Source organism: Panthera uncia (assembly GCF_023721935.1).
Source record: "Panthera uncia isolate 11264 chromosome A3 unlocalized genomic scaffold, Puncia_PCG_1.0 HiC_scaffold_11, whole genome shotgun sequence".
Lineage (NCBI taxonomy): Eukaryota > Metazoa > Chordata > Mammalia > Carnivora > Felidae > Panthera > Panthera uncia.
In genome coordinates, this window is record NW_026057578.1 from 1,826,921 (window position 1) to 1,837,318 (window position 10,398).

Below are 10,398 nucleotides of genomic sequence, written 5' to 3' on the forward strand. Positions count from 1 at the left end.
CGGGGTCCCTGCCTGCGACGTGGAGGCGGGGGCTCGGGAGTCCCTGCTCAGGGAGTTGAAGGCGGGGTTCGGGGTCCCTGCCCCAGACGCGGAGGCGGGGGCTGCCCTCTGGGCGCAGTGGCAGCTGCGGGTAACGAGCGCTTCCGGCGCGTCAGCCGCTAAATATAAAGTGCTGAGCGCATCTTCTCTTTTAATCCCTCCCCTCCCCCAAACCTGCGGTAGCTTCGTGTCCCTTAAAATAAATCCCAGCCCGCTACCAGCGCCTCAAAGCCCCGCCTGGCTTGGCCTGGCCCGCCCGGCTCCAGCCCGGAGGCCTCCTGGGCGTCCTCGGTGAGAGGCGGAGAGGGGGGCTCCGACTGTCCCTGCGCGGTCAGCCACTAAGAGCGCGCACGTGTGCGCTGGCTTTTTGTCCGTCTCTCCCTCTGGCCCGGCCCATCAGATCAGGGATTAGTGCTGGGCCCTGGAAGAAACTTGGTGCATGGTGACCAGTATTTTATAAAAATGAAACAGAATAAAACGGAAAATATCAGGGCATCCCACATAGTGAGAATATTGTTTTGCGTTGAGGCCGTTTATATGTGTGAATATTTACGTGGGTACTGGGTCAAATGTGGGATGTGTTTCTTACCAGAGTGCCAAACAAACGAATGAAAGCCACTGCAGGGAACAACTTGAGCCACCCCACAGACTAGGCGTTCTGACTCCCCTGGTCTTACAGAGGAGGACTGAGATCCAGCACAGGACAGAGGAGCTGCTGGCAGGACAGGTGCCTGCCCGTCACAGAACACTCTGGTCCCACCGGCACTCAGCCATGGCCAGTACCAGAATTTGAGAAAAGGGAGCAGAAGAGATGGAAAAGTCTTCAAAATGTATCTGCCAAGAGCTACCTGTACATTTTAGACCTGGTTCTTGACTCGTGGAAAGTTGCAGTGGTGAGGAGAGCAAGGACAGGACGGCCATGGGATTGGTGTAGCCCCACTGAGAGAGATCTCTGGGGATCCGGGCATCCTGCTCCTGGAACAGAGGTAGGGCTCTCCCTCACTGTGGCACAGCCTTTCCCTGGGAGCGCACCTGTCTGGAGTAGCTGTCGTCCCCTGTCCCCTGATCATCTCTGCAACCATCTGGCCTGGTTGTCCCCCCGTGCAGCCACAGCCCTCCTTCCCTCCACTTTCCAGCTCTAGAACATGACTTGCCCAATGTTACAGATTCTGTGCCTCCCAGATCCTGGTTTCTGGGCCACAGGCCTCTGTGTTGGAGGTGGGGAAGGACTCTTCACTAACAGGAGTTGGTTCTGTCTTGGAAAAGAGAATTAGACCCGAAGCCTCAGGACCAGGGTGTGGTGTCATTCCTGGAGACCTCCAAGAGCCTGCTAGGCTTCTTGGTGTGCAGCTAGGTGGTTCCCTGAGGACATTAGCCACGGGGCAAATGCCCAGGCAGGGCAGAGGCTAAAAATATATGGGGCACACAGGCCCAGGAATGCCAGTCCTACCACCCATTCCTTGGTGTCCTGCCCAGAGCGGAGGGTACTTTGCAAAAGGTTTGAGAAGGGGAACGGTTGTGGCAGTACCTAAACTTGACTCTGGAGGTCATCGGCATGGTCTGTGTCCCAAGCTGGGGCACACCCATCCAGCACGTCCACCCTAGACAGCTCTTCACGGAGCCTATCGCCAAGCCTTAGACTCCTGGGGTGTGTGTGTGGGGGGGGGGGGTGGACGGAGAGACTGCTGAGGAGCTGGGAAACCCTGAGCAGTTCGGACTCCCTCTCTCAGTTTCTCCGTTTGTCCGACAGAGATTATAGCTGTGCTGCCCATCTCGTCAGTGCTGGTGAGGAGCCTGGAAGACTGTGCCCGTGGGGGCCTTGGCAGGGGCCAGGAGCCCACCGCCTGGGCCCACCCAATGGGAAGCTGGCTGTGCCGAGGACCACCCACTGCAGACGTGAGCCGCTTACCTAAGCACCTGCTGTGTGTATGGAGAAGAGTGAAGCGGGCCCTCATAAGGACAGGTGTGAATGTGTGGACGTGGGACGCCGCCCTGGGTCCCATCACAGGCTGGCAGCGTCACACGGCCAGCGTCCTGCAAGAGGAGGGCACGTTGCCGCAGCCTATCACTGTGACTCTGATGTCCCCCTGAGGAAGTATGGGCCATGGGTATGCTAGGTATCACTGCTTGCTGGGAGCAAAACGTAACAGGTGAGTTGATTCAAAGACACGTCAGTGATGGGTGATCTACAGAGCAAGTCAAGTCAGTGGCCTGAAGCGTGGGAGCATGCCAGCGGGGCAGGACCTCACCCGTCTCCTGAGGCTGGCACGAGGGAGGCGGGTGCTCGCCTCTGGGGAAGCCCTGGCCCCGCTGCAGGTAGCGCCGCCCGGAGGCAGCCGAGAGTAAAGGCGGGCTGGGCGCGGAGATCAGGGCTGGCTTTGAAGGTGCCACCTACTAGGCCTTCCCAGCAGGGAAAGGGGCTGGAGGCCCGGGGTGTTCGGTGGCCGAGGAGCCGGGAGGGAAAAGACCGGAAGGGGATCTTGTTGTTCTTCCGGAGCCAAGAATTCTGAGGTCTGACCTGCTCTCTGTGAATCCTGTTGCAATCCATTTCCTCCTGCCCGGGGCCCTACAGGGCTGTTTTCCTTAGAGACACGAGGAGCACCAGTAGGTGAGGGCCTGAGGTTCACGCATCTTGTTCCCCCTCTCCCCTCCCCTCCCCCTGCCCTCTCCCCTCCCCTCCCTCTCCACCCTTTCCCAGTTAAGCACTCTGGTGTGAGGGAGCTAGGGAGTGAGAAGTCCAAGAAAAACATTAGGGCCCCGACCCCAGCAAGCCACAGCCACCTTTCCCGGCTTCCCGCTGGGCAGAGCGCTGAGCAGAGTTGGCTCCCCAAGGGGAGCTGCCCCTCAGAAGTTCAGAGGGAAACCGTTCGAGATTCTGGAAATAGGAGAGGGCACCAGAGGAGGCCCGAGAGGCTTCTCTCCTGATGGCGGTCAACTCCGCTGCTGCTCCCCAAGGCTTGAAGAGTGGCGACAGTGTGGGGGGACATGTTCCTGGGCCTCACTGCTGGAACCTGGCCCGGGGCCTCCTGGCTGTGGGCTCTCCCAGCGTCCGAGACATCTGGACCCCACCTCAGAGAGACGAGCACTGAATGTGCAAGGAGCTGCTCACGCGGGACTAGCGCACAGAAGAACCCAGTCATGCCCCGTCCCGGATCCCTGCCTGCGGGGCCCTGGCGGTGAGGGTGACAGCCTGGGTGGGGTACGGGCGGCCTCAGGACCGCCGCCGGAGCCATCCTCAGCCACAGGACCCTGCCACCTCTTCCCTCTGCCTGGGGCCCCTCTCGGCCTTTTCCAGGGAAGAAGAGACATCCAGGCCAAGAGGGGCCCGGAGGGACAGCCTCCCGGCAGGTGAGGGGGTGGTTGGGGGTGGCCTGCTGAGGACAGAGCTGGACAGCAAAGTGGAGATGGCCTGGGGGTGGCTCCTGGTTCCCCCTCCCCTGCTAGTTGGTGGGGGCCCCTGATGGTGCCACCCTGCCCCCCATCAGCCTGAGAGCCCTTGCACAGCCGGCCTGGCTCGAGGGGAGCGTGCCATTGTTGTCTGTCAGGCTCAGCTTACAGGGGCCGTGAGAGCGGCCAGCACGGCGAGTCGGTCTGGGCCGCCTGCCGGCCACCTGGACCTTGTCCCCTGACAGTTCCCGAGGGAAGAGGGAAAGGACGACCAAGTGACCAAGGCCACAGCTGAGGGTGAGGAGAGGGGATGTGACGAGCAGGGAAGGGGAGTGTATGGCCCCGTGCCCCTAAAAGATGGCTCTGAGGACCCAGCGACGGTGTGTCTGCTCACCAGTAGTTGTGCCCCAGAACGCTTTCGCAGTGAAACCGGAAACCCCCGGGCCTGCTGGCAGCAGATTGGACCTTTGATGGCAGCGTGTGCCCTGCTGGAAGATTCTGGGGCACTGAGTGTGAGTGGAACTCGGCTGCAGGGACAGGGTGGCAAGAGAAAGAGACGGAAAACGATGGCCTGACCCCCTGCACGTAGGCTCACAGGGAAGCACGCCCGCGCTGTTACGGTGGCGGTCACTGGGAGCCTAAGGGCTCGAAGGAGCCCGCGTGGCTTTGGGAGCCAGCCATGCATGGGTACTGGTTACACAGGTGCATTACATTTGTGGATATCCGTGGAGCTGAACACACGTGACCTGAGCACTTTTGTGCGCATGTCTATCACACTTGGAAAGAAAGTAAACGGAGAGCCTGGTTCCAGGGCAACCCACCGTGCTTTTACTAAGTGCCCACAACGGCCAGTGTTTACTGAGCTGCCCCGTGCTGGCACCGGTGCCCGCCCGGTCGTGTGTTCCCCTCCCCTGACCCCGGTCCCGGGCCTTGGAGGTGTGACACCGCACCTTCGGAGGGGAGGCGGCCAGCCAGGTGCTCGGCCAGAGCCACACAACCAGCAGATAGCGGGGCCGGGATTCCCTTTGGAGCGTCGGGCTGCTGGCCTGCGCGCCGTGCCCCACAGCCCTCAGCCCTGGGGGCCAGGGACCAGAAGTGACTTTTGTGCTCAAGGAGCTCACCCTTCAAAGGTGTCCCGGATGGGGGCTGCCCTGAGGCTGGAGCTGGGCATTTGGGGAAGCAGTTACTTCTTCAAGGCTCTGTCCTCACCGCACATCCTCAGCAGTTGCCATGGAAACCCACAGGCTGACCCGGAGCGTCCTAGGATGCCTGCTCCAAGTCGACTCCAAGGCTGGGCCCTGTGTGCCGGTGGGGCAGAACTGCAGCCCCAAGAACGAAGTAAAGAGGGAGTGGGAGAGACCGCCCGGGCTCCCAAAGCCTGGACTCCGCTGACGGTGCTCCGTAAGCCAACCTGAGTGCCCCTTGTACACTTACTAAGACATTCTCACGGCCCAGTGAAAGGCTGGAGCACGCGGATGAGCCAGGCACACGGGTATTTTCGCTGCGTTAAGGTCTGGGGTGTTAACCCAATAAACCTTCCCTTCTGCTGCTGCCTTAAACATCCTGAACGCAAAGGCTGGATTCATGCACCGGGTGGAAAGAAATAATGTGCATGAGGAGCCTGTAGGTGCCCAGGTGGACACAAGGCAGCACGTGGGCCGGGCTGGGAAGAGGGCTCGTATCCCAGGAAGATGGCTCCTCAGTACAAGACCGCTTCCAGCTTTTCCAGTGGGTACCAGCGGCTACACACAGAGGACGGTGCCCGAAACCACAGCCCGTGGCCCATCTTGTTCCTACAGGCCATCACAGACCTACGTGAATACATACTTGCCTTTCTCAAGCTCTGGGCCAGGAGAGCCACGTTTGCCTTGGGACTCTTGCTGGGTTTGGGGGCAGAGTGTTTTCACAGACAGCATTCAGCATGAACTGCGGGACCTCAGGATGATCACTCCAGAGTCTGGTGTCTCCACCATGGGCTGGACTGGAATTCATGCCTTATTCACTTCCTTATTTGTTTAAAAGTTTTATGGACGGGCATCTGGGTAGCTCAGTGGTTGAGCGTCCGTTTTGGCTCAGGTCATGATCTCACGGTTCGTGAGTTCAAGCCCCACATTGGGCTCGCTGCTGTCAGCACAGAGCGTGCTTGGGATCTTCTGTCCCTCTCTCTCTCTCTGCCCCTCCCCTGCGTGTGCATGCACGTGTGCTCGCTCGCTCGCTCTCTCTCAAAATAAATCAACTTAAAAAAAATGAAACTATAAAAATAAATAAAAATTTTGAGATATTACATATCATAATATTCACCCATTTACAGCATACAGTTTAGGGGCGCTCGGGTGGCTCAGTCGGTTAAGAGTCTGACTTAGGCTCAGGTCATGATCTCACAGTTTGTGAATTCTACTCCCATGTTGGATTCTGTGCTGACAGCTCAGAGCCTGGCACCCGCTTTGGATTGTGTCTTCCTCTCTACCCTCCCCCACTTGTTCTCTCTTTCTCTCTCTCTCTCAAAAATAAACAAACATAAAAAAATTTTTTTTAACGTACAGTTTAGGGACACGAGGGTGGCTCAGTCAGTTAAGCATCCAACTTCAACCTGGGTTGTGATCTCACGGTCCATGGATTTGAGCCCCACGTCTGGCTCTGTGCTGACAGCTCGGAGCCTGGAGCCTGCTTCGGATTCTGTGTCTCCCTCCCTCTCTGCCCCTCCCCCACTCATGCTCTGTTTGTCTCTCTCTCAAAAATAAATAAACGTTAAGAAAATTCAAAGCGTGCAGTTTAGTGGGGTTTAGCATAGCACCAGAGGCGTAAAGCCACCTCCAGTGAATTCCTGGATCACTTCATCCAAAACCTCTAGCCACTAGTAATCACTCTACGCTCCACTCTCCCTGAGACTTAGGCAACTACTGTGGGTTTGCCTGTTCTAGAAATCTCACTGCAATGAGATTCTATACTATGTGGTCCTTTTGTTTTGTTTTGTTTTTGGCTTTTATTTCAGAGGGCGAGAGAGAGAGAGAGCATGCACGTGTGCATGAGCGGGGGAGGGGAGAAAGAATATCAAGCAGGCTCCGTGTTCAGCATAGACCCCAATGCAGGGCTCGATCCCACAACCCTAGGATCATGACCTGAGCCAAAATCAAGAGTTGGACTCTCAACCGACTGAGCCAACCAGGTGCCCCTACACTACGTGGTCTTATGTGACGGCTTCTCTCACCTGGCATCCTTTATACACGTTTTCAAGGCTTATCCACATTGCAGTGTTGATTGGTGCTTCCTTGTTATGGCTGAGTCACATTCCACTGTACGAAGTTGCTTGTGTTTTCTCAGGTGATGGCCGTTTGGGTCGTTTCTAATTTTCAGCTACCACGAATGACACGGCTGTGAACATTTGTGTGCAAGTTTTTGTGTGGACTTACGTTTTTATCTCTCCCAGGTATATACCTAGGAGTAGAATTGCCTGGGCACGTCGTCATTCCATATTTAACATTGTGAGAAACGGCCAGACTGTTTTCCAAAGTGGCCGTCCCACGCTATATTCCCACAGCAGCATGTGAGGTCAACCGGCCCCAGCCCGATGTTATCTGGGGACAGGGTGTCCGCGTGTCAGTGGTGCTGCTGCTCCATCCGGGAAGGAGACTCATTTCCCTGCTTGGGCGAGTGCCTCGGCACCAAGTGTCCACTCCCTGCCAGCATTTGCCCGAGGGGCAGACTTCTGTGCTCAGATGAGCAGGGCAGATAGAACTGTCTTCAAAGCTTGGCATTGGGAGGGGACTGGCCACCCCTGGGAGGAGCCTCTTAGCCTGGCTGGTCACGCAGTACAGTGGACGCGGGCATGCAGCCCAGAGACCCTGATCTCCAGTTCCAGGCCTTCAAGCCTGTTGTTTCCATCCCCATCCTGATGCACGCAGACCACGCGTTTTCATTTCTCGGAAAAATAAGGCCCACACGGTAAATACTTTGCAGCGAGTGCTCGAAGGAGAAACCATAGCAGTTGAGATTTGTAATTGTTGAGCGTGTTCCGGGCATCGTGCTAAGCAGCCTGACAGGCACGGCAACGCTCCAGAGTGGTCTCACAAACAGGAGACTGAGGACAAGGACAGGTGGGGAGCGTGCCCACCGTCCGAGCAGAGCCCGAGTGCACACCCAGGCTGGGAAAGCCACGGTCTCCAGTGTGCCGTTACACATCCACCCCACACGTTTGCTGAGTGAATAGGTGAGCTGTCCCGGCTGCCCTGCCTGTCATCACACAAAGTCCAAGCGAGAGGGTCCCAGGCTGGCTTCTCCGGCAAGCAGGTGCCGAGACGAGGGATGGTATGGATTATTGGGAGTAACACCCATGGGGGAGGTCGGGGAAGTCAGGCTGGGCTGGGAGCTGTCAGCCACTCTGCAGGCCTGGCCAAGTCTCTGCCCACCCAGCGGGAGCTGCTGCTGAGGAGAGAAAGTCTGGGGGAGGAGCCCCACACGGGGCAGAAATGGCCAGGCCCTGGTGCCACTGCCTCCCACCATCTCTGCTGGGCTCAACAAAGGCTGAGTCAGAGCCTCAGGCCACAGGTGCTCAGCCTCTCACAGTTGGACTGCAAGTCCCTTTAGGAAAGGAGATCTGTGTGGCCGCAGTTCCCTCCTTGTGCCCACAGGTGCCGTCCCCTTGCACGTGGCCGTTCCTCCAGGGCTGCCCCAGCCTCTCTTCCTGGAGGGAGGTCTCATAGAGGAGGTAGGCAAACCAGCCTAGTTGGTACATCTGGTCTCGGGGCTCAGCTGGTGCTCACCCCCTCCCTCCTCCGCTGTCCAGCCTTCCCGGCCAGGCCAGCCTCACCCCACCTCTGCTGTCACCTCTGCAGGTCTTGGGGGCCTACCTGGGGCTGTGACCCACATCCTCATTCCTGAGGGGCTCGAAATGCCAGGGAGGTCGGTCTTCCACTTCCTTGATGCTCTTCCTCTGGGCTTCCTATGGGCCAGCCCTCCCTTCTCTTTCTGATGTCATCCATCTGCAGCCACCAGCCACCCTGTGAAAATGGCCAAGCAGCCCCGCCCCGCATCGCCTGCATCCCTCCCTACTTTACCCCCCACATCCTATCCCTATAGGTGCCCTTGGCTCTGCCCCCTAGGATGCCAGCCCTGTGAGGGCAGCCTTGGTCCCCAGTGCCTGCAGCAGGTGTGAGCACCTAGTCCAGATGTGCAGGGCAGACTGCTGCCAGGTGGGTGGAGGAGACAGGCCAAGGTCCTGGTCCCGCCCACTGCTGCCCTACTCTCCAGGCCCGGGGCTCGCACACTCACTGGTGGGGAGAGCTGTGTCGTGGCGGGCGGGGTTTGGACGTCATGTTTCTTGGGGGGGAGGGACAGCCATCGCCCCAGGTGGTTTGTCAGAAGTTTAAAGTCAATTTTTATTTGACAGATAAATACATAGAAACTCAGGAAAATTAAGTGGCCTGTCAAGCACACTTGGCTTTAAGTGCCCGACGCAGTGCTGTCTCCAGAGCTTCCAGGCCCGCCGGTTTTCAAGAGGAGTTAGAAATCTAGATTTTTAAAAATGTTTGTTTATTTTTGAGAGAGAGGGAGCGTGCGAGCAGGGTCGGAGGTCAGAAAGATGGGGGAGAGAGAATCCCTCCCTCCAGCAGGGCTGGAACTCACAAACCGTGAGATCATGACCTGAGCTGAGATCAAGAGTCAGATGCTTCATCGACTGAGCCACCCAGGCACCCCTAGAAATCTGGATTTCATGAGAAACCTAGTTTTATTTATCAGCAACTCATGTAATTGTCCTATGACACTGTGCCCAGATTCTTCCTGAAGCGGGGGGGGGGGGGCCTGGCAGGTGCTCTTGGCCCCTTCACCACAACCCCCCAGCTTTCAGCTCTTGGGTCAGACACAGCTTTTCTTCCTTCTCTTGCAGACAGGCATTCAAGTGACATTTCTTGATGTTTCCAGAAGACTTCCCCCGCCCTCCCCACCTCTGGCCAGTGTTTCTACTGAGTAGTTGGAGATACGTATGGTGGTAGCGGGAGATGAGGGACAGCAACAGTGAGAGCTTCCAAAAGTGCCTTTCAGACAAATCCAAATGTAAGGGGGTGACTTCCGGTTCAACCTAGCTTAGCGGGCACACGTACCGCTATCCCCTCCCAGGACCCAGCAGGGACCACAGAGGGACGCTGTGGCACCTCCTCTCCCTCATTTGGAAGACAGGTGCCGCGGAGGCCCTGGCAGTCAGACCAGGGGAAACCACAGAGGCTCCAGCACGCCAGGGGGCTCTAAGGGTGGGGCGTGGAGGGGGGTTTAGAACAAGCACGAGCAGTTATGACCCCAGACCCAGGCTGCAGAGGCTGGCAGAAGACTGGAGGCCCCGGGTTCTCTCTCGGGGCTCAGGGGGGCCCAGGCACAACCACATGCACCGGCCAGGGAGGAACAGGGAGATGAGTTCACAGGCACATCTTGAGAGGCGACCTTGGCCCTGACTCTGCTAATTCCCAGAGTTCTGGCAGCCAGGCTTGCCTCCTGTGCAGGAGATGGGGGGATTCTGCAGAATTGGCCTGGCTTCCCAAGACTTCTGGCCGAGTGTCTGGACCCTGCTGCTTAACTTTAGTAGTCTACCCTCACCCCACCCAGCCACACTGCTCGTATTAACACCTAGTGCCTCTCATGAAGACCAGCAAACCTCCAGGATCACCACCAGCCCCTCGAGGTAAGAGCATCTAACATGAAAGACAGATTCCATACCTACCAAAATAAAGGAGCCCTAAGGAAACAGAAACAATAAGAGTAGCAAAAGATCATATAAAAAAGAAAAAAATCTCTAAGAGAAAATACCACACCCATGACCTGAGAACAAGATGTTATGAAAAAGGAACAGGCAGAGAATAAGTAAGAGCTCATTTGGGGGGCACCTGGGTGGCTCAGTTGGTTAAGTGTCCAGCTTTTGATTTCAGCTCACGTTGTGATCTCAGGGTTTGTGAGATCGAGCCCTGAATTGGGCTCTGTGCTGAC

At 57.3% G+C, this 10,398-nt stretch overlaps 1 long non-coding RNA gene across 1 annotated transcript; it reads left to right on the plus strand.

Annotated features, from left to right (window-relative positions):
* The first annotated feature begins 6 nt into the window (after positions 1-6).
* On the plus strand, positions 7-4,208 carry LOC125936435 (uncharacterized). The gene is made up of 2 exons (XR_007462016.1): positions 7-1,025; positions 1,790-4,208. It is a non-coding gene; the product is annotated as an uncharacterized LOC125936435 (long non-coding RNA).
* Positions 4,209-10,398: the final 6,190 nt, after the last annotated feature.